The sequence below is a fragment of the Helicoverpa armigera genome, chromosome 9 (genome assembly GCF_030705265.1).
Source record: "Helicoverpa armigera isolate CAAS_96S chromosome 9, ASM3070526v1, whole genome shotgun sequence".
In the NCBI taxonomy this organism is placed as follows: domain Eukaryota; kingdom Metazoa; phylum Arthropoda; class Insecta; order Lepidoptera; family Noctuidae; genus Helicoverpa; species Helicoverpa armigera.
In genome coordinates, this window is record NC_087128.1 from 8,467,543 (window position 1) to 8,493,386 (window position 25,844).

At 38.2% G+C, this 25,844-nt stretch overlaps 1 protein-coding gene across 4 annotated transcripts in view; it reads right to left on the reverse strand.

The window, feature by feature from the left end:
• The window catches only part of LOC110369974 (ecdysone receptor), a 219,691-nt gene that overhangs the window by 132,840 nt on the left and 61,007 nt on the right, over nucleotides 1-25,844 (reverse strand). The window contains exon 1 of one of the 4 annotated variants that reach the window (XM_049839218.2): nucleotides 18,959-19,418. The exons of 1 other annotated variant lie outside the window; for it this stretch is intronic. The gene's annotated coding sequence lies outside the window, so the exon portion shown is untranslated. Of the gene's footprint in view, nucleotides 1-18,958; nucleotides 19,419-25,844 lie in introns of those variants that run through there. 2 more of the 4 variants (XM_049839221.2, XM_049839220.2) reach the window with 2 other exon arrangements.

Genomic DNA, 25,844 nt, shown 5'->3' on the forward strand with positions numbered 1-25,844 from the left:
AATTATAAGTCAAGCTATTTTTCCAAATACAGATATAGCTCCTATCATATCCTATAGAACATACCTATCCTAGAAAACTAGATAAGAAATAAAACAATGTCACCGTTCACATGTTAGGAGCAAACCGCCCGTGGGCGGTAGCGATCGTTTTTATGACCGGATAAGCTCAGATTGAACTAGAAAGACGAAAAATCTCATAAAGATTCCGTGTCTACGATATATCATGTTTATTGCTTATATTTATTGTAAACAAGAAGATCTTTCACTATAGTCTTATGTGTTTTTATTTGTTTAAGTAACTAAAATTGGGTTGCTACACTGGGTCATTTTATCTGCTCGCGTGTGTACGCCCAACTGTCACTAGCAATTTCGTAAATACCCATCAATTAATCACGGAAAGGTTTAATTCATCGCAATTGAATCCCTTCTATCAATCCAATCTGTCGTTAGGAAACCCCAAACAATAGTTGAAGTAAGAAGGAAGTCTTGACCGAAGGCCGTGGGGTAAACGACACTCGTATTCGAACGATTACACAACCACCACCGTCCATTTAACTTTGACCTCTATCGCCGAACTGAGCGTAAACAAACCAGTGTGCCCGCAAAGGTTTTTATATAATGGACACGTGAGACACCATTCAATTAGGGACCGGCGGCATGCAGTTTTTGTATTGCCGCGAAGGTTATTAAGTATTATTAAATGAATTAGCGGCGATAAGAAAGAATTGTTCATCTGGGGTTTAATAATATCGTCGAGATTAAAATTTTAGGTCTTATTTTAATTTGATGACTACATAATGTAAGAGAAATACACCTAATCGTGGAAATCTGGAATTTTCCATAGAGTCGTACTATCGTAACTTTTCCAAAGTCATTAAGGTTGTTATGTATCACATTGTAAGTTTCAAAGCAGTTGTCGAAACTTCTAACTGACTTTGTAAATAAGTTACCAATACACTATTATATGTACGAGAGAAGGCCAGGAAAAGGACTTATTATAACGAATACTGATCTGAACTTTAAAGATCATAAATTCTAATTTAATAATGTGAAAGTAACAAATAATCATGAATCGAGTTCTGTTCCCAATCAAAAACTAATCGCTTAATTTATTTTATATCGATTGCCACAAATTGGATTCGAGGAAAGCATATCCAATGAAGTTATGTGCTTATTATAATGGAACTAGTTATGTCTGTGGAGTTTCGACTTCGAATTCAACTGTTTCTGTTAATCCTTGTGATGAAAACTGTTGCTAATTATCAATATTAACATTTATTTACATTTGTACATCAATATGACCTACATATTTTCATGTTAAGTTAGGCGTAATTGTGTGCCTAAGTTCATCTCTAAGTTTATCTAAAAACTTATCTAAATGTATTAGGTACCATAGGGAATAATTTCCAACAAGACAAAATGATAGTTTGAAAAACAGACAAGCTACACAAATCTACATTTCCCAAGTACATTTTGACATTTGTGTCATTACTTTCAGTCGCCCGAACGAAAATGTTCCTAACGTCCACTATGTCCAACCACCTTAGGTCATTGACCACATAATTTGTATACTTGCCAAGGTAGAACATAAATGATTGGTAATTGATTTACTGACAGACATTGTGACAGTCAAAATGGACTTGAATTCATGACGCGAGTCATTTTACAATGGCGGGGAAAATTATTTGGCAAGCTTACTTATTTTTCAGAACATTTTGGATAAGTCAATTAATTTTGAGTTGTGTTATAACTGAGTCCTTTAAATAAAAATGCAGGTTACCTACATACATTTCAGTTTAATTGGCTTTAACATGACATAGATACTTAATTCAATTTAAATAGCATCACATCAAATGTCAGATTGTCAACCTTTGGATCGTAATTTTGGCAAGAGGCAGTATGTCAGCTGAAAGGTGAGGTTTCCGTGTCAAAGAGAATATTTTTCAATTAATCAAATACGTCACTTTGACAGGATCAAGTGGTTGGTTTATGAACCCTGATAGAAACTGGTTAGCAAGCTAATTTAGTTTCTAACGTAAAGAATTAAAATCCATGTTACTCTGACGAAAACCTCTCGGAAAATCCTTCGAAAGGAAGAACTACTCTACGACTGTGATTCCAAAATTCAAAAATTGACGATTTTGTTCACAGGAACACGAAAAACTTTACGTAAAAACCTATTTGAATTTAGAAGCAACCGTGATTAGCAACTACAAGCCGATAAGAAAGAGACAACCAATAAAAAACTTCTTAAACATTCATAGTTAGATGACGTCATACAGTTTTGACAGTTGCTAAGGCACCGTTACATCATCACACATAGATAAACAAGACTTTTATTACACACTTCAATGTGTATTTAAGAAAAGTTATTATAAGAAAGTATCAACAATTTGATATTGAAAGGAGACTCTGTTCCGATGTGACATACTGATCGAGAACCTACTCAGTTGTATAGCTTTTTATAAATGTATTGCTATCTACATAAACGGCATGCAAATGTATTATGTATGCCTCACACACCCACACACTGACAGTGCCACACACACTGACACCATGTTTACCGAACATTATTCTAATACAGGTTTCGCATGCACACATGGCTGCGTATGTGTGCGTCGGTCCGCGGCCTCTTTACGAATAACTATAAGTTATTGTAGACTCAAAATGTAGTGTCAAGTGAAACTAGTGATATTGTTATCTGTTCTAGTTATTGATTACTCATCATTATAGTGGATTGATTGTGTTCAGTAATAGATTTAGTTACTTGATAAGAATTAATCAGTAAATTATGTTTGTTTTTCCTATGAATTCGTTAGATACCATCTAGGTGATAAAATCAACCTTTTCTTTTCATTGGAGGTGGCAATAGAATCTAGCAATAAAGACTTCATAAAAATAAACGATGACTATTCTATAAAAACAAAGTTTTGAAAGTTTATGCGGACTCTACGACCTTACTGTAACGTTGCGTCAGGCAGTCCAATTATTTCTTTTCATCTTTCTTTTTTACTCCAAGAAAAATATCGGCAAAGTCGAGTAGGTCGAATAAAGATATTTTCGCAAGGTGACTTCCCTTAGACAAAGCACGAAGTCGGCAATTCAATAAATCTCACTCTGCACCCAGGTACCCAAGCGACTCGACCGAGCACTAAACCCAGAAATATACGCGCGAAAATAAAATTTTATTGCATTTAGAAACAACGATGTCTGTACAAGGCATCTGCATTATGCACGCAACGACCCGAACACCAACCAAAATAAAGCATAACTTTGTTTATTAGGAATAAAAAATCTTGAGATTGTTCTGGAAAAACCATTCGGTATGTCTGGATTCCCTGAGTATTCCCGACCTATGTCACTTAGGAAGGATCGCTGCATGCCCGACTGACCGTACTCGCGTCGTGCACAAGTATACCCGCGACGTACGACGTACAACTGCATGTGAGCACGACGCACACGCACAACAGCCCCTATGTATTCATTACGACTCCCCAAGTCCCCAGTCCTCGCTTTATGTAATAGGTTAGGGCTTGCGCGTCGAACCTAGGTTTTAAGTGATTGAACGTAATGGCGGGTTAGGCTTCACGTTTTTACGCTATATGCGCTCGAAACAGGTAATTTCCATTTTAAAATAATTTGCCGTTCATTCAAAATGGTATAGCATTTGCAGAAACAATAGTGATGTTCAAATCAAAGAAAACAATGGAATGTAATATAAAATGAATAAACAATACGAAAACCATAAAACGCAAACCACGCATGAAGCTAAGCCGCTTATACATAACAATATCTATTTGTCTAGACCAGACTTATCCCCTCGAAGCCTGCCTCAACAACCTAATAGCGTCCCGTGGAGCGTTGCTAACTCAATTTGAAACAGGCGCCCTTGGGAGCTAGGCAACCCTGGACGCGCGAGGGGGGAGGGGGGCAAGTCCTGACCACGCACAACCGTCAGCCGTTGCGTTCACCGGCCTATATTTAGCGTTGCATTTCACTGTGCATGTACGAGTATGTTTACTCGACGGCGAAACTACGTTTTTAGCTTTAGTACTTCAAAAGCGTATGCGTGGTTCCTTCAATTTTGAAGCTTGATTTCAGTTGTTTGATGTAGGGCTGGTGTTGAATGGTATTTAGCGGGTTTTACTTGATGCTTTTGTGTGGCGTTTCATTCAGCATCGTTTCATGTTTGAGAGTATTTGATTTTTAGTTTTTGAATGCAAATGCTTTTCACAATTCTGCTAAAACCTAATATGAGAATAGATGAAAGAGAATAGGAATGTGTGAGACATAAACTGAAAATATTTCAAGATACAAAAATAAATGTGCATACGAACACAAGTGGCTACTTTCTTGCCGTTTCTAGTCGCCTGCAATTGCAAGATAAATGGCTGTTGCAAGCACGTTATCAATTAAACGCATGAATATTAACGTCGGCCCGGAGACATGGCGCATTACCGATAAATGCGTTTTATACTATGACATATTATAGTACGTTAACTTAACTTTAGGTGGCATTTATAACTTAGATAACTTGAAATAAAATCACAAAATTGAGATCCTTTCACGGGCTTATTCATGCATTAGAGTTATTAATCGAAGGAAACCAAATTGACAGACAGATCACAGGAATTATCAAACATATTTAAGACACCATTGTCTAAAAAAGACTGAGGATTTACGTCAATTATTTGTGTCTCAGGAAAACACACAAGTCTATAGAAAATTAGTTGTAAATAAAAGTAAAATACTCGAACAAGTTCAACAGCATATAATTATAGAACAGAAATTACATGTCTCGTCATGTTGTCACTTTCTGCCGGCTTGTATGATTAAAGGCGTAATGTGAAGAATTTTAACGGTCACTGAGTTTCCGATTACTAGGTTCCAATCCATAACGATAGAGGTAATAAGGGAGACACTTAACTAAAAGGATGTTCTATTCTTTTGAGGTCTGACAGAACTATCATTATTGTTTTGCTTAAACCTATAGCAAAAATGGTTTTAAATATCTGCTGTTCTCGTTCAAATATGTACTGAAGTACTGACGAAATTTAGCAATATTTTCTGCTTTTTGTTGGCGGGGTAGCGACCTTTACTTGTAAATGATAAGTTGTTTTTAGTGAGACTATAACCTAAAGCTCATTTAATATCTAATACTGTCTAAATGTTGGCTTCGCACCTCTCATTTAGATTGCCTGTCTAATTCTTGGCTGGTTGTTTATCTGGGCTAAACTGTTCTGTTATTTTCGTGACTTTCTACACGTGATTAAGTCTCTTTATTAGTTTGATTTAGTGCCCAAGCGATTACATCACTATCTACTAGTATCATCCATCTCTCTTCTTTATCTTTCCTTTTATCTAAACTATCAGTTTTAGTTGACAAACTGAATATTGCCAACTATTATTTTTTACTTACATCGAACACCTTTCCTCACTATGTATAAATTATACACCATGTAAAATAAAGTTAACAACTATTGAATACAACAACCATATCATCCATATATACTTCACTCGGGCCGACCGACGTACCACGTACGCCTTTATTTGAAAAGGCCTGACGTTATGTGACACAAAACACAAGTTGCAAGGGAAACTCTAAAGCAACATGTTATTAAGTATTGTAACGAAAGCCATAACAACCATGTTACTGTCGCCGCGACATTGAACTGTGAGAAACCAACGCCCATTTCCCTTCGACAACGCAATAAATTGCATAGAGGAGCTTTATGACGAAAATATTATAGTGCATGACAGACTTTGGTAGTGCACCTTATCTGAATGTGAAATAGGATAATTAAAAAAACTTTCGGGGCATCAATATTTTAAGCATATGAAATGATATGAAAAGTATGGTTCGTTAATGGGTTATGAATCTCAAAAATGGCACGAGAAAAAACCCCGATACGAACTCAAAAGTCACAGTACTCACAGTCACCTTTAAAATCCCGATATAATTGTATAATGTATTATGGAAGAACAATGTTCGCTCGTGAAAATTTTCGATTAACACAATAATAAACGAAACTCATTAAAACAAGGAATGCGGTTTTCATGAGACCATCAGCAATAACCATTGCAGCTTAACGATCGATACAGCAAGGTGGTTTGGGAAATACCAATAAAATGGTCTAGCATGTATAGTCTGGAGTCCATGAGTTATGTAAGGCTTCCTGTATGGCATAGCATCCCACATGGACGGTCATAACGTTGCCGGGTACAATAGGCTCGGGTACGCCGGTTATGCGGCTATCTGTAATGGCCGCTCGTCACCTCTCGAGGTGTCATCGCGCGTGTGGGTGTAACCGCAGCCCCCCTCCCCCCGGCAGGCCTCCGCCTCGCCCTCTGCCCTCAAGCCTCGAGAAGCCTATGCAACTTACTACCACATAAGCTGCTTTCAACGTTATTTATTTCTATAGATAACGTTGTTCGAGATTCTTATTTGTAACTGCCAACTAAGCTAGTCTCAGCGCGAGACAGACTTGTGGAATTTAGTCATAAATACCAATACTGTAGTTTTATTAGACAGTACGCGATTGTAGCGATACTGCATTATGATGAGCATTTATTTAATTAAATTTTTAATGACCTTAATAAACTTCATCCATTATGTGCGTAATTAGAAACTCAAGCCACATGCGAATTCATTAAAGTTGCCATATTTAATTGGATATTCGAAGACGATAATAAGTTACTACTACAATTATATTACAAAGATGTAATCAGTTCGCGGATTCAATAAGCCATAATTAAAACAACGTATCTACAGTCTGCTTGTCTGTGTTGACTGTTGCGTTAAAAATAACACTAATTGCTTAATATAACATCGAAGCAGAGAACATAGTACAGAGTTTACGTGATCGGAACAATATCACGAGTGAAATCATATTTTCCAACAAGTTTCACTCGGTTCGAGCTTTCTGCGAAAGAGAAACCGAGCGCGGCGCAGCGGAAAATGAAGAAAAACTTCATGAAAAACGCGTTAAGGCAAGCGGCGTGACACCACGTCCTACACAATAACATAAATCGATAATAGGAAGCCCTCCGACTAGTTCAGCAGTGCGTGCGAGCGACCTAATACACCCACTACGGCGACCGCATGCAATGCGGGCTAAATATACAGGGACCCGCTGCGTTCCTGCGTTGCAGCGCGCCGAACGGAACTTATGTCGCAACGACAACGTCCACAATTGCTTGTTCAGAGAAAATAACCGGTTTCACCAGCGCAGCGAGCGATTCGCGACCCTGCGGCGTCGGCGTGCGGTGCTGTTTGCAGCGCAATGGGCGCGGAAGAAGGCCGTTTCGCAAGCCAGCCGCCGCGGTAATAACACAGCTAGGTGCATTCTCGCTGCAATTTCGCTCTCGGTCGGGCTGTGTGTTTGTGGCGCGCTGAAGATCAGGGCTAACGATCGGCGTGCGTGCTCCGTCTCGGTCGCACCCGCGCCTCCCCGAGCGCGTCTCGCAAAAGAAACGCTACAACTTTATCTGACAGCGACGCGACGCGACGCCCGAGAGGCTTTTGTGCGTTTTCCATGTTTATGTTTATAGGAGAGCACGTACAAGGGGTGCTTTGAACGCCAGTTGCTTGCTGTTGCGTGGTTATAAATTCTGCGACGGTCTTGTTTTTATTTCAAAGCGCGTGTTTGTACCGAAAGATGCCATGGCGGCGTAGTTTTCGTGCAATAATCTTGTTAGACCATAAGATTTTATTATTACGTAGGTATTGGGTGTAGGTGTATTAAATGTGGGAAGAATAATAAATGGAATGCGATGTTTATGATCAATTTACCTCGGACCATTACGTATAGACAATAACCCTTTTTTGCTAGTACGCGTAACCATTTAAATATTTATCAATAAAAACAGTTTTAAAATGACATAGAACTATGTTCGAAAACCATACAAGCCATAGGGGTAAGCAAATGTAGCTTCATTCAAATTCGATGACCAGAGATTAACATACGAAAATAGATACGTTTTGATCAACGTGACGTGGTATTCTCATGTATTGACTATTGTATAACAATAATAATATTACAGTAGAGGTATCATATAGCTTATTGATTACAACATTCCTATCTATTTGTTTACCAAAGATTAGGAAAGTGTGTTAAGTGAAAATACTAACATACAATAATATACGGTACAACGCCCGCGCTCTTGACTATATTTTCTGAGGCTATATACAAAATGTAAACATACTTGTGTTCTGTTGTTAATTGGTTTGTTTGAATAGATTTGAAATGTTCTTGTTCTTAACAGTAATTCTATTTTTAAAAAGCTTTTAAATTGGCGTATTATTTTCATTAATTTTGGCGTGTAAGCCAGCTAGCGATTATTTAGAATCCATTTTCATAACTCTCACTAGCTGTAAATAATCTAGGGTCGATAGGCAAAGATAAACCTCTCATAAAAAATGTGATATAAACACTTGGCAATGGCTGATCATTACTCAAATTCCTTGCTTGCTATTTAAATCTCTCCCGCTTTAACGGAAAAGGATGTCATTCAAGGCCCATATATTTTGCTCGAAGCCGTCTCTTAGGTTTTGTCGACGAGAAAAACACCGGTCGTAATTACACACATCTATTTTTATGAGTTTGTTGATGCGAAATAATGTTGTTCGAACTTGTAGGCTTATAGGTACGAAATGTCGTAAACAAGATGCGAATATTTCGATGAAAAACTTGAAATAAATAGAGCAAAAAAGGACTGCAATTATTCATCGATTGAATGCTTTACTGGATACCCTTTTAATGGGGGACAGGAGGGAGATGATTATTCATAGAAATGTAGCCATTATCTGCGTTGACATGACTTAAATTAGTTTGTTGGTCATTTAAAGAGGTATCGAGATGAATGAGCGAGTTTCGAGATTGAACCCTCTTAAAGCGATGGCTATCGGGCATGAAACTTTAGGACTTAAAAATATTAGGTAAGTACTATGCAAAAGAAATGGTAAACAACGAATGATTCATAGTGGCACATATTTATGAATACCGGCGACGCTATTCGTCATAATTACAATTTCCACTAACTTGTACCCACATAGTTGCATAAAATGGCGGCTTGCCAAGAACAGGGCTAAATCAGAAGTACATTAGAACTAGAGCAGAAATTGTCCTCTATCATTTTGTTATGTAATATTATTAGGATATTAAATAGTTGGAATAGTTTGGAAGGTATTCTATTGAATAGATATTCGATCTTGTTTATCAATATTGAAAGAGATTCAGGAACGGTCTCGATCGGTCATCTTGGTAACCATAGGGAATATTCTAGAAAAGAATTAGAATATTGCACAGGTTCGTATATTTCATTGTAGGCGGTGACTAACAAAATATAAACTGTACTTATTTTTTTCTGCCCATTGCAAGACTTTTCTACATAAGCAAGTACAACGCGTCGTGCATATCAATAGCAAGTCTGTTACACACTAGACGAGCATCCGGTACTAAGTCGACGCAACCAAGCGTCATGCGTGAAGCCAATCGCTAGAAAGCTCATGTATTATAGAATCTGGGAAGGTCAGCGCAAAAATTATACCAACGCGCGAATTTCGGGAAGGACTTCGTTTGGCGGTACGTTACAGCACGATGGCGTAACGGAACGAGTACTATATTTACTTTCGGGCACGTGTTCAGAAGTGAATGGGCGAAGACCTTGCCCTTGAACCCGGGGGGAACGCACGCCGCCCGCGGCACGCACCGCCCGCCCAAACGGCGACCGCCGCGCCTCGGCCCATACGCCCCGCGCCCCGCGCGACGCCCCGCCACCCAAACTGATCAATAGCCTACTTCCTATTTACATCGCTTCCTGACAACTTACATGAAACAACCAATTTGTCGACACTGAAAGGACAGGATTTAATTAGAATTTCATGGAATTGCCAGCAATTTGAAAATACTCGTAACGAAGCTTTTGTTTTGAAAGTACAAAATGGAATTTAGTCGGGAAACTTATAACGTAATAACAAAGTAATTACAGTATTATTTCATGCATTTACTAGACAATTACGTGTTACAGTCCGAATTGTGTGTTCTTCATTGAATTCGCCGTAAACGCTGCGGCTTCCCACGAGAATGATTACTTTTTGCATTTATATCGAGCATAAAAAATACAAACTATTTCCGTTTTTGTATAGTTGGCTTGGTGCAAATATACTTGGTCACGCGAGCACGATAAGGTGCAGGTATAATTATATGGTCAAGTTAGGGCCTGCCTTGTATAGCTGGGGAGTTGATAGTGACGTACTGCAAGTACTCTGGAGCTGTCGATGTTCTACATTCAACAAAGTTGCACAGAATTGATGCTGTGTGGTCTGTGCGCACCGTACACAAACAAGTTTGTATTAGGAATATGAATACAACAGTTTATTGTGCGGTTGCCTTTTGACGTCGCCATTTTGAAATACAACAACTAATAATGTTCACAAGTTTATATGAACGAATTGTCAAAAATGAATATTTATTGTATCCTGCCTTAGAATGAAGGTATTTTATGTATGAGTTAGGCAGAAACCATAAGATTTCATAGAAGATTTTATTTTCCTTATTTTCTAAAGCTTAGGTCTAAATAGATGTTTCTAGCGATTTTACTTGGATACTGAGAAATCTATTTGACGGAACCGGATAAAGTATTTATAGAACCTCTTGTCCTTCCTTAGAGTTCAAGCTACTTCTATTATCAAGCTAAATGTAATTCCTTTCAACCAACTAGGTACATGTAAACGGAAATAAATTAATCAAGATTAAGTCGGGGAAAATGCAGATTAAGTTCCAAATAAAGCTTCCACTATTGTAGGTTTGGTTTCGCTTAATCGGCCGTTAATTTGTCGCAAAAAATGGACCATACTCAGACCCAGTTGCACCATTTAACCATAACCAAATCATAACCAGCCGCACACTCGCCCCCCATTGGTCAAAACGGCACTTTGACAGCTAAAAAAATACAATCATTTGAATTGAGAACCTCCTACTTTTTGGGAAGACGGTAAAAAATGATTCGGTTATAGTAATATTTCAATGGTGCAACTTACTTTTAGTGTTATAAAAAAAACTAGGTACGTATGTATTAAGTAAACTAAACAGTCCTGCAAGTTTATTACGTAGGTGCTACGCTGTTTAGAGACACGATCAATAGTTTTCCGTCTAGTCTATTCAGGACTATTGCAGGTACATCGAGCGGGGAAACCGTTTGACTTGTGTAATAATGTAGACGTAGTTGAGTGTGTATGTGTGTGTGTTTTAGGAACTTATGCATGTGGGTGTGTTCGATTGCAGTTTTTGTTTTTTTATTAAGTTTGTGTGTTGCAAATAGAACTCTATTTTTTATGTGCTTAGATTCAATTTGCATTTTCTAGTATTTAGTTCTACCTATTTAACAGCATGTCTATCTGAGAATGATAATGATGATTTTTATCATAATGTGAAATTAATAATCCTATCAAAGAAAAAGCAATTCCATTCCACATATGTTGCCATGAAGATATATTTAGTTGATTAAGTAACCAAATCTTCAATTTTTTATTACACGGTCTAAATCCCCAAAAAACTTCAGTATCTAAAAATCGTGTCATAAATTATAATTAATATAATAATGAATCTAATTTATTCACTAAGTTCAGCTACAAATTAGGATTTTTAAGTATAATAAATAGTGAAATGATCATGCATCAATGACTTATGTGATTAGGAGGTAACCATGCTGAAATTAATCATTGAATGCTTCGAAATTAATCATCGACATATGTAATGTATTACATTCTACTATAGAAGTAATAATTTATTTTTGTCACCACGGTATTTTTATATAATTGTAATGCCATGAACAATATCATTACTTATCCGTTTTGTATACCTTAGGCGTGAGAAATTTACATGATGGAATTCCAACTTTACAATATCAGTATGTAAACATACTTACCTTATTTACTTTACTTACTGTGTAATAAAGAACTCATACTAATAAACTTGAATTAAATAGGTATAAATAGATCAGTAATCAAGTGTTAATAATATCATAATCAATGAAACCACTAATTTAAATCAAACTAGTCCCATCAATTATATTAATGGGACAATTTTAAATATTTATTTTCTCAATAACGTGTAATAAAACATTATCTTTATTAAGCAACCGTAGCTTGTCACATAACTATAAATTAGTGCGGACAAGATCTTAGAATCAGGTTAAGTGACAAACTGGTCTCACCTTGGCCAGTTTTCACATCTGCCACTTGTCGCTCCGGTGGACAAATAGGCCGGCCAAGCTTGACCATTGTCAATCGGTGCCTGCGCAATCTTCTTGCCTATTGTTTCACGAAATAGAATCGTTGGGAACTCTAAATTTCATTGTTTGTCCGTCAATGCTTGAAAGCCGTTTCCGACTCAAATGATCGAGCCCGCATTCAGATTATTAATTTAATTAAGAATTAACAGTAACATCAAGTTGTGCAATATTGTTTAAAATGTCAAATGCGACGAATATGAAACTAACACTAGCTACGTAATTCGAAATACGAAGCTATTTATAGATCAAAAATGGTTTCGAAGAGATCAAGTTAGTATTTCGTACTAATTAAGTATCAGTAGCTACTGACAGATATTTTTAGACAGTATCTGGACCAATATAAATGTCAAATGATACAGTAAAAACAGATTTGTGTCACTCTACTTCTTAACATTAGTTTGAATGGTCCATAACAACAACTAGATAAATGTTAATGGGCCATTTATTGTCACAATAGTCAGTAAAGGTCCTAGTAACCAAATATGGTAGCGATTATCACACTATGTCTAAAGATCATTGACTCATAATGATTATTTTCAATGCCGAAGGCCGAATAGTGAAACGGCTGTAGTTAGGCACAGCGCGCTCACCTTAGAAGCCAACTACACTATTGTGAGAGTATTATATAAAGAGGTTTGAATCACGATCCAGTTCCCAATTCCTTAGCTCATTTGAGTTTATTTTTTATTTCGGTCAACGGCCGTGCGCGGCCCCATTGTGCTCGCTCCATTGACATCCATTTCTAGGGTTAGATTTGAACAAAATGAACTACGAATGCTAAGTTCTTTCAAAGGAGGTACTATAGGAAGTCTACATAATAGATGAGTATTTCAATAAACCAACTTTGTCGGTCCTTTCAATGGGTTCAAAACTGGCTTTATCGGCTATGGACTCGCTAATCGTGAACGGTAGCGTAGAACCGTAAACTCCAATAAATGTTACGCTTTAAAAACCATTACTGTTTTTAACACAAACGACTAAATTATTCCGGCTAGCGTGCAGATTTCAAAACCCGCGCTCGGACTACTTGTTTTTCAAGGCTTTTTTTATTATGAATCGAGCCGCGGCGTACAATCAGATATTCCTGGCAGCCGATCAGTAAAAACTATACAGATATTTGATGAGAACTTTAACCTCACCCTGCAGCGGATCCTGTTAACGTTAAATTGTATTTTTTGCTTTTGAATGCCTACTGTAGAAATATGATAGAGAGTGGTTCAAAAATATGTACGCTATGAAAATCGTATTTGGTTAAAATGTGAAAAACAAAATGGACTATGGAGACGCTAGAGTAGAAGTAGACATAAGACTCATGAAGATGAGGATATACATAGGTAACTATAGAAAAAAAGCGTGGTAGCAATACTGAGCCCTGCTAGAGAACCAATAAACACTACACGAATAACTTCGAGTGCAATCAAGAAATGTATGTAAGACAACAACTACGTGATGTGGGTACTGGACGAAACAAACGACCATTAACTGGAAATTGCAGGTACAAAATACTTAGTTCGCCAACAATGGGAGGTCACCATAAAAATTCATAACCATTCATATATTTATAGTTAGGTCACGGGGCAGTGTTTGGTCTAGAGTCACGGCGAGTCTAGGCGTTGGTATCGAGCGTGTGTTGATCGGGCGATTCACCTTGAGACCGCACCTCGCTTCTTATAACCCCACCGCGGCGAAATACCACCGGGCGGTCGGCACGTGTAGCAGTGTGCAGACGACGTAAACTGGCCGCGTACCACGTTTGGTACAATGCTCAAGACCGGTCCGCTTGCTGTGGGTGACCGAGTCGAGGAATGCACGGGACGGACCGAGACGCACAGATTTGAAAGTGTGCTCCGCCGCGCCGCCCGCGACGCCTATCGACACACTCATATTCTCGATGCCTATACAATACTTTTTTAACACACCAATCCCCCAATTTTCAATTCACTACACCGCGTTTAGTAGTAAATGTTATTATTAAAAGCTCCAGTGCGTGAGCCCGTATTTTCCCCCGCGTTCAGTGGTGGACCTACCAATTGTTTGGTAATTCAGAATTGCCTGTAATCACACGCTGTGATCTTTATTTTATATTATTACTGTTGGTTTGTAATCAAATTATCATATTTTATACATAAACACACAGTGAGTCGCACGCGCAGTCAGCGAGTGAAGCAAAAAATTGGGTTTCGTTTGTGTTAGAAAAATAATTATGTTAATTATCTGTCAACATGTAGCTTTTAGTAAACATTGCGGTTTGTACACGTAATATAATAAGTCACACGTATTAGCAACCTGAATTTTACAAACAAATATTCATTCAAACACGGATTTGAGATTGGTACGAATTTGGCAAGCTTTCAAATACTTTTGATTCAGCATCGCTGTCCCAAATAACATCAACAAAACGTTGTAATAAATAAACGGGTGGAAAAAAATTCGCGTGTAATCAATCACAATTTCTACGTTGAAGCGTATCGAATCAGACGAATAATCAAGCTTCCTAACTTCCTTGTAGATAATCAAGTTTGTTTACCACCTAGATATTTCATGCCTGTGCGTCATCAGCTAGGAACTACTTACCTAGATACAATACAGAACAGTCACTCTATTATAATTCTAACGAAGCACGTTGAACCTTATTCTTTACCTAGGCTACGTAGATGTCGTTACACAACTGACATAATGCCAGTACTTAAGGTGTTAAATAATAAAACTAGCTATACTGAAATATCAATATTAACAAATTAAACAGATGTGGTTACCTAGCCAGTACTTATATTTGTTCAAGATACAAAATATCATTAGACTGTAACAGACCTATATAATTTTAATCTGAAATTCGTCTGTAATATAAAATAGTGGAAGTTGTGGTGCAGGATAATCCATTCAACTGTGAATGATTAATTACAACAAGCGTCACTGAATACCAGACGATATCGGAAGCAACAGCAATTAGAATCCCCATGTAAACAGCAACGAATCTAAATTCGATACTTAAATAAAAAAAATCGCTTCAAACGTCAGATATTATTGCTGACCACTTAGTGTAGAGCTCCGGTATTCTTACCATTTACACTTTAATCAACTAGTTGCTAAGGTATCGGGGGAAGCGAGGCAGGTCTAATGAATCTGGGCACTGTTCTAGTAAATGTAGGCTCGCCCCAATTCCGTTCGGCGGCGTCACTGACGATGAACACTGAATAAATGATGACACTAAACGTGCCTCGTAAGTGTTATGGGTTCACTTTAATGATGCAGTTACTTTGTACTTGATTAAACAGGCCAATGATGCTAACTAAAAGTAAAAGTCGTGAATAATCTACAAGATGTACCTTCGACGATTGCTTCAATGATCTAAAGTGAAATTTGTGAACCAGTTTCCAAAGTAAGTGTTTAACTTTCACACGAAAAAGGCTTTTCTTCGTTGCCTTTTTTGGCTTTATAGGAAAAATCTGGACCTGTGTTGTTAATTGGCTCAATAATTCATAGAAAAAAATCAAACAAAAAATAGGACTTAAACAAATTACCTCATCGCTTATGGCATGGTTAAGACACCAAAGATTATTCAAAAGAAAAAACATCCAATCAAACTTTAAAAAAAAGTTTCTGTGTCTAATCCATCCTTAGGCCCGACAATGTCTTATGATTTGGACCATTAATATAAGTCGAGCGTCGACGTGGTGGCGTCGACTTTGTCACTCAATCCTACGCCCACGACATAGAGTCGAGTATTGACTGTCAAAAAAGACGCCCACTCAGGTGTGGCGTGTAACTATTTGTTTTCATCGTACCCACGACTCGGAAACCCCGATGTTTTAACGTGCCGCCCCAATTCAAGTACCGAAATAACCGGGCTCTGTCCCAGATTTGTCCCCGCTCCCTACGACGGACGTGCGATACGCAATGCCCGATTATGCCCCGACTTTGCTCTGGTCAAATGTCCCCCAATGCACCGCTTTTACAATCGAATTCAAACTTTCCATTCCGCTTGAGAAATCGATCAATACGATTAGGTATGATAGAGGGGAGATAGCTGTAAGTAAGTTATTAGGTTTTAATGTTTGGATAAAAAGAAGATATGTAACTTAAGAAAAAAGATAATACTTTTATTTGTAACTTAAGTGTTAACCGTCGATTTAAGACCCAAAAAGGAATTCGACCGAAAAGACCAAAAAACCGAAACAATAAATCTCAGAATCGATTCGTGACATCAAATTAGCGAGCAAGTCGTGCTTGTATTCGGCGACATGCCTCGAATTCCCTTTTGTTTCCCTCGCGACACGTGTCACCGTCGCGCGTCCGAGGCCCGTTATCGTATAGCGAGCTATAAGTATGGTTGGTATAGTATCCGAATATCGGTGGCGTGCGGGGTGAACGACCTCTCAGGCACCTGCAATCGGCCGCTGTTGACACAACCAACTGACGGCCGTGACGCTTCCAAGTGATAATGAGTGTCAGTGCAACGTACTTGAGATTTCAGTGTGGCTAGGATAAGCTCGACGATTATTGGCCGCAGCAGCTCAAATATTTGATCTGATGTGTTTGTGGGTAGTCTCCTTTGTGTTTGCTCTTGTTCGGTTAAACATTCTAACTTTATTATTATGCAATATTTAAGTTCTTAATTGTTTATACTTTCATCAAAGTTAGCCTCTCCTTGCAAGTATTTAAGTAATTAAATCGCTAACAATGAATAAATTTTCATGCAAAGTAGGGTCAACAAATGTTAGAGGACACGGGCCTGTGTGACAAAATAAATAAAGGTCACAGCTAATGTAGCGTTGCAATGAACTTTTACACAAGGTCAATTGTCTATTGCTATGACATTGTTTCATAGCAACCAAATAGTACGAGGGTTGACTGTTTGGTCACATCAATAAAAGTAATTTAATGGATACTTTTCAGTTAAAATACAGTTACTTATACTGTCATAAAAGTGACCATTATGGCGATCAAAATGGAGAAGCATAGAAAGCTATACGACAGGACGAAGCAAGCCCTAAGGTGTTCGAAATTCAATTTTCAACAAAGGTCATAGAGTAGAAATATCATGTTACTGTACAGACGCGTATGAATTCACAATTGAGAGTTTATTACGCGATCCACAGTTTTCCCGCGCACAGAATGAGGGCGCGGCCTTGTCCCGCTTCTCAGATTGGCACATTTTTATCTACTCTTTGAACTATAGCCAACGCCAGGCAGACTTTCGATTTGATTGATAGAGTATTAGTGTACGGGGAATTATAGAAATATTGCTAGTTTATTATGTTGGTGAAACCTCTGGTTCTGAGTGCAGAGAAATATGTTAAGACACAAGACTATGTGGAGATACTTCGTTAGAGTATTTTAATATGGAGGAGGAATTGATTAGGAGAAACTAAGTAGCTAAAACAATGATTATTAAGTGAAAGGATAATTTTATCAATTCAAAGGATGTCATACAATAAACTTTAGTTTTCTATATTTTTTTTTGCGAAACAGATCAAACCAAATCAGAATTCAAAACAAGAGAAACGCGAATGTCCAAAAATAATCTAAATTAGAAACAAACAAAAAATTAAGTGGATTCTGCAAATCCTGAAAATTATTGATAGAAAATTAGTAGATGCCTTTGCCATTGTTTCAAGATGGCGATGGGGATGCAAAATATTTCTGTTACTGCCTATTGGAATCTAATAAGACACGTTCATCTCTTATTTATTCGTTCTTGTCAACCCACTGTATTATTCCTAGCCTTTCGACCTGAACTCTGAAACCAGCGTTGTTATTTGTGCAAGCGATCCGTTTATCCAATGAAGGCATTAGTATAATTCTATTGCAATGGACTTGGCTTTACTAATTCAATTTGCAAAGCTAAGACTAAGCTATTTACGTTGCAAGTTGTTGACCTAAGTTCAATATTGGGTTCTAAATCATCTGTCTTAACTGAAATGTTGAATTTATCAGTATATTTGTCTAATCCGAGCTTAGGTTTCTGTATCACGTTTGTAGTATAATTTACCTTCATTAGATTATGTTTAATAGGTAGGAATGTTATTGCTATGAAATATTTGAAAGGTGCGTGATTTAGGCGTGCTCCAAATTAAGATTCTATTTTTAGAATATTTTATATGATTACATTTCTAAACGGTTTAAATAAGTCCATAAACTTAGGTAGAAGTTTCAATAATTTTAGGCAAAATGTATGTTGTGAAAAATAATGGTGATATTGATGAGTGTACAATGTTGACAAATGACGAACTTCAATAAACTAAAATAGCAACCGGTTAATGAAGAGAGAAAGCATCCTGTGGTGAATTAAAATATGTCTGTCATTGCAATGCGGAGCACAGCAGCACAGCACTAACACGTGTATCCTGTGTCGTGCCTGCGCTGGCGACTCTCGCAGCTTCACGCACCACGCACTAATAATGCGGAATGCATTCCACTTCATTACTGAATCACGAAAATTAAATGCCTGCATAATTGCCCACAATAAGCTCAATTGATACGAGGTGTTCCTGCGTGACAAAACAAATCAGCTGAGCGGCCTGTCACTCCGGCCCGCCTTCAACTGACCCCTTACCCATAAACAACTTTCCAACTTGTCTGCTATAAATATTCAACGCCGCTTTGCCAGCAGTTCTCAGTGGCTGCACTACTTCAACCACCCGTCATAAGCCGCGATACCCACCTAGATATAGTTTGGGCTCAATTTTGACGACCCGCTTTCGCACTCAGCCAGAAATACAGTGTAGTCGGTGGTCCGCGCGCAAACACTAGCCTCTGTCTACTCATCCATCACTGCACATCCGCACGATACTGCGAGACTCACGATTTCACTGTCACAGCACGCGGCGGCCTGTGGCCAGCCGGAGTCACGGCACGCACCAGCACAGACGTTTCAATAGTACCGCGGCTACCGCTGCAGTGGAGTGGACGACACGAGCATCAGTCGGCGCGCGAGGTGAAACCGCCGAGGACCGAAACTGCGAGGCGCGAGGTCGGTGCGACCTCCACGCTCGAGAGCGTGAGAGCCGGCAAAGCCTGAACGGTGGCAGGTGTGCTGCGCGAAGTGCAGCGCGATGCAGAGAGAGCTGTACGAGACGACGCGCGTGACTCGCCGCCGCCGACTGACGGGCGCGCCGCGACGAGCCTCGCTCACCAGCACACGCGCACCCGCGCACACTCGCGCCGCGCCGACACGCCGACACCACACGCCGACACGGAGCCGCGCTACACCGACACGCCGCGCCGCCAACCCACCACACCAGATCCAAACATATTTTAAAGTTTCATACCCAATTTGACTTTAAAATCTCATCGGGCCCGTCCAAGACGCGAGCCAGTCTGTCAGCCTGAATATTAACCTGAACAAAGCATTGCGGTGTCTCGCTGGACGCATCGGTTGCGCAGTGAATGGACAGCGCGTGTAGAAACATTGAGAGCGCATGCGCCACGCACACTCCCTCGAGGCGCCCCTGTACTTACGAAAAATTCGAACAAGTGTGACTGTAGTTAAGCGAGTCCGAAACGAGGCTGGGAAATTGAAAAACAAGCCTGCGAAACTTGGTGTAGTGTACACTTAAATACTCTGCTGTGTATTTATAGAGTACCTAGATATGATCGTTCTAGGAAGACTGAGTTCAACTGACTTTATTGATAAAGCGTTTGAAATGGAGATCAATGGTCAATTAGTGAAATCAGCTCCGGTTCAGTGTGCGCCGTATACTTATACAACACATATCACTGCATTATGCAGCCCGTGCAGTCACAGTAAGGTCATCGAAATGCTGTACAGTGTAGATGTGATGCTACAAATTGCGCAAATAGATGTTCCAATGAACTCGTTTAATAATAGCGGGCGTAGTGAGGGCGTCACTGAAGAGAAATACTAGTCGAGTAGTCGCTACTCGACTCTACGTGAGACTGGCCCAAGGTTGCACTACACGCACGCTTCCGTTGTCATGGAACACAGATCACGAAAACACTGTCATAAGAATATTCAATGGTATCTGTGCTATTCAACTTTGGCCTTTTCACATATCGGAAAAACTTAGTTAAAGTGAATATAACAAAAGTATTACATACAGATGTACATGAATATGTCCGTTGTGAGTTGGAAGTAATTAAAAATGACATTGCAGATATTAATGATACAAAAAGAGGAGTGGCCTCATCAGCCGGGAGCCGTCATGCAACGTCAACTTTCAGCAAAAACAAATTTGTTCTCTTATTGGAGACGGCTTCTTATTTGTTTTTATTTTACTAAGAAACATGAAGTTTGAAATTCGACCTGACGTCTGAAGAGTAAAAGAAGGACTGGACTAAAATATCTATGATGAACGGATGTAGAAACAAATGGCAGAAACAGTGATCCTAAATTACACATTAAAACGAAGAAGATGACGATTGTAAATCTAATAAAAAATCGACACAAGAAAGATGCAAGAAAAACAGGCAACTGCTCACATGAACGCATGCATCAATTCATTTGAATAAAGGGACAACTCAAATAATTTCACGAAATCATGATTCAAAAAGCACCAAGTTGTCTGTAGTCAAAGCTACGTATAAAGGGCAGACAAAGATGGGTTTGTTAGCAAGAGGTGGTCGCCCGGGACGCCACTCTTGGCTTCCGCCGGCGCCCGATCATTGCCAGAAACACTTAGGGGGAAAAACTCGAACATAAAACGCTTCGAATTATATACCACGAAACAATCTGGTACTCTCGAATTGTGTTGTTTTAATAACATATTTTCGCTCATATTGAGTCCTCAGTTTGTAAAAAATGCACCTTCAGTTTGCATAACTTATAAATAAGGTATCTTCAGTAATTTTGAACATAATATTTTTGGTGAAGTGGATACTTTTTGCGAGATTCAATTCAGAATAAAGATGAAAATAAAAAGCGTACGCGCGTAAAACTTTCAGTGACGGGATGCGCGCGCAATGCGTGAAATTCCTCGTCAGCTGATTAATTCTGCGCAGTGGCAGCGGCGCATACTTTTTCTTACTTTAATAAGCGTGACATGGCACATGGAAGTATTATTCTTATTTGAATTGTTATGACATTCTGACACACAAGCAGATTAGCTGGCAGGGGAGATAATTTGGCTGTTTATTAGATTTGAATGTTCCTCAGCTGTCTGTCAAATATCAACTTTGACGTCATTAAAGTAAATTAATGTTTTTTCTAAGGAGATGCTGGTGGATGATTCAAACAAAATAAAGTTTCCAAGAATCTGCTTCCTTTGTCACAGATGCCTGTGGTCTTGAAAATGGTTATCATTCATAGATTTCATCAGTTTTAGTATACAACGTTGAAAGATCATAAGTTCCCCATTTAGATTCCGAAGAAATGGTTTAGAAATGTTAAATACATCTGCTGGAATACAAAGCATACAATGGTGGAAGTTCTATTACGCCAGTTCGATATCAAGAACGCTAAAAAAGGAACGCGGTCTGTGTGGTCTTAAGCAACAAACAACTTTTGATCACACAAATGTGTACTTGCTTGATGGTTTATAGAACTTTGTCCTTTGTGGAGATACAAGCCGACGTTAACAAAAGCCTTCTGATTGGCTTGAACACATCATGGACCGGACAATGCGACATAAACGTTTGTACATTTCTGTCGGACGTCAAAGAAACATTTTCGCATTTCGTACGAACGTAAACGACCTAACAAACAGTCGTAACTGTGTACAAACAAGCTATTTACACGTGGAACTTGAAAACTCCTAACCATAATAAGGAGTTTTCGCGCGATTGTTCACAGGAGACCCTCAATGAAGGAAGTTCGCGGTACCCTTTGCCAAGACACCTTCAGACGATTGACCTCTGTTTCGCAAAGGCACAGCTTCTAACCGATTTAGAACATTTCGATGTGGTGTCAACGACCGGCCAGAGGATGTCCAATAATTTGGACATTTTCATAAATGTGCTCGTTAGCCACCTTTTTGGAAGTGACGCATAATATTTGATACTAAACAGCCATGTTATGGCTTACAACAACAATAATTACCTTTTGTGTAGGCATCCGATGAAACCTTCTCGCAGGACCAATTCGAGCTGTGATGATGCAATTTACAATTTTAATCTCATTTAATTTGTTTAATCGAGAAGAAACATTGGTCTTTCAGTAGACCGTATTAATTTAAATTAATTATTAGCGCTAAGATATTTCTACGCAATTTACATAAATGCTGTTAATAAACAAACGAGCATGCCAACATTATCACCTTTACGCGGTGTCTTAGTCAATTTACTTGTTTGCTGCAATTTGTCTCCACAGTAACCGTTGAGGCAGTAATCATTTACCATAAAGGATGAATGACAGGCCGATACATAGTTTATACAAATTGCAGATAGCCAACTATGTCAGGCTGCATTGAGGTAGTTTATCTTTTTTTTTGTCGCAAAAGTATTGCAATTAACACCTGCAGAGGTCGGGTGTCTAATGAGTGGCACATCTCGGCGCCTGCGCACCCACGCGCCTCCCACACACACATACACAATGTCAATTGCACGTAAATCAATACGAACGATCAGAAAGCTCGCTTCCATTGTATAATTAACGAAGGAGGATGATTTATGTTTGTTTTTTTACCATCTGCTGGGTGTTGTTGAAAACCTTCATTATTTAGGATTTTCGTTAGGTTGTTGTTTGGCTTGGGCTTCAAGGGAAGGTCGATGACTTTTATTTGAAAATACCAGATAAGATGAAGTATCGACAGATCAAAAAGTAAGTTGAAGAGGTGTACATACAAGAATATAGATTTATGTTGAAAGCCTATTGCGAATTTTACTGAAAGAATAATTGAAAACCTGACATGGATGGTGATCATTGGGAGAGGTTGGATACCTATACCAATAGAGAAATAGATTTTCAGCAATGACTAGCCACAAGTTGATGATCATTTAATTCTATGATCCTCTGACTGATACTAGTTTAAGTAATAAGATATCCTCAAACTGACTCACTATGAGCCACAACTAGTTTTATTCTAAACTCCACAGTACATTAATAATTGTAATAGTAACAATTGTAGTTTATAAATGCGTCGCTAGTCTCGCGTATCGGTTGCTGACACAAGTAGGATTTCCTTTTTAGACCATACTCGTCCATCAATGGGTCAGTAAGCGAATACACAGCGTATTGAAGAACTACCGTATTTTTTGAACAACCGTGGAAAATGTTTAGACAGCTGTTCGGAAGTTTTTAGGCTGTGTAAATGTGTATCAAGGTGTCTCATGTTTTTGGAAAATTTGTTCAAGGTTTTTTTTTTGGGAATGGTTTTTGTTTTGGCAAGATTGCAATTGTTTGGAATAAATGAAGTTAAAGGGTTTAATTTTGATGTTTATGTATCAGATATTGGGTGCAGTTGTTTTAAATGTTACTTAAAACGGGATAACTCTGCTCATAAAAGAAATTGGAATGAGAAGTGCATTCTCCTGTGATATAATTATTTTTTTACAATACATAATAATACGGTAATAGCCAGAAAACTAATTAAAGTTGGACTGAACAACTAAAAACAAAACTCGTAAAACTAAACTACTGATTTCTAAAATGACCTTTTTCTGCACATATTCACCGCTACAGATCCATTGCCTTAATGCAAAACTAATGCACTTGGCTGTATGTACCCACACGCCTCTGCCAAATGTATATTTAGTAAAGAAACAAGTCTTTAGTTGATTTTATAACGTTATTAATGTTCACATCTCTATCAACGTCAGGAGATACGCGTGTTTTAATGTTGCAATGTCAAAAGTAATCAAAATAACTAATGTGTTAGCGAGAATTAGAGCTCTTGTTTGTACTTTGATGGGGTCATAACACTTGGAGGTAAAAAGTTATGGTTGTAGTCGTAATAGTATTTTTTTTAAAGTAGGTACTTAGTTTACTACTTTTATGAGCTTCAAAGTTTATAGAGCAACATTCAAGAAAAAAAATACAAGGGCAGTCAAAGAAAACTTTAAAGACAACAAAACACCTTCCAAAGTCTAAACAAAATTCAGTTTCAGACCAATTTAATTTCCCGTTATCAACTAGACGATACATTTTATTACCATCGTCTAGTTTGGTTCTGCGGTACTCCTACAATACAACATAATAGTAGTAAACATTTATACGCTTACAGACGTTATTTAGTGTGAGTGAGTCGTCCACATTTCGAACGCGACCTAGAAAGGTGAACAAACGTCCGATATAGTTGAGTTCAACCCAAATTTTTGACCCGATTCGATGTAAAAACGCGCCGAGGCGGGCTAACGACCGCCTGAAGTAACATAGAATAGACAAATAAAACGAGATACGGAATGCAGCCAGTTTTTAAGCCTTCCTCTCGATGTAACGGGAACAGACCCGCTTAGGGTACAGACACGAACAACCATGACCCCACCAAATTGTGTTCCACTTCTCGCTTCTATTACTTATACATGTTTGTTCGTTGCCAACAGATAACACTTCCAATAGTTTGTTTATATTCTATCAATTAACTAGGTTACGTTACATACATACATTGTTATCGAAATTGACATATGCCTAAATGGCGTGGCGTAGTGCCAAAAAACCGAAATAAAGGTGACAACTGGCGTTTGCCACGACTGAAATATCCTAATGTGTTATAAATACGAGCCCAAGAATTGCTTGGAGCCTAATTAGATCAAGGTGTCGATTTCAATATAAATTACTAAAAATAATGGCTCGAGGAAACAGATGTATATCAATAGCTGTCATAAAGCTGCGAAATATAAAATCGGATTGCTCCCAACTTTAGATAAATTAAGTCTTGGAACGGTTTTTAAAGAGGGACAGTTTCAGGTTTGTTTCGTAAAATATAATTTACTTGTGATGACTTTTGAAAAGGTTAAGCGTCTTACATTTAATTAAACATAATCCACCTTACTTTGTTTCGTTTCCGATAAAATGTTCCTGTCGTATTAATCTTTCAAACGGCAAGGTGATTCAATTACCTTAACTTAATTAAAATAATTTACATTAACGTTAACTCTGACATTATTTCCTATTGTATAACAAAAAGCGAATTTATTACTCGAAATAAAAGTTCTTGAATATTTTGTAGAAACACGACTGCATCGGATCAAACAACCCATTCTTGCATGATAACAGGAAGGAGTAAGGATAATTTCTGCCTTACATGCAAGATAGACTTTCGAATTGCAATTGTTTTGCATTCTAATGTGTATAAAAGCAGTTTCGTCTTTATTAATAACGAAAACCTTCGCAGTACTGCATACTAGTCCGATACAACTTCTTGTTCAATGGTCTATCATTAAGGAGGCATAGTGATTGGTTTTATGACTTCTATAGGATATTTAAATATGCAATTATGGCTGTGTAAAAGCTCCGAAGCAGGTTGCGGACCAACCAAGGAGAATTCTATGGGATTATAAATAGGTTTAATGTTAGTGGAGAGCAAAGATCACATAATATGGTTGCTCTCTCTTTGTGGGAATAAATTGAACTTTGATTGCTATCAAATGATTCAATAATTTTGAATTTAACAAGAAATGTTTCGCTGTCAGAAAATAATTGATCAGAAAAATAA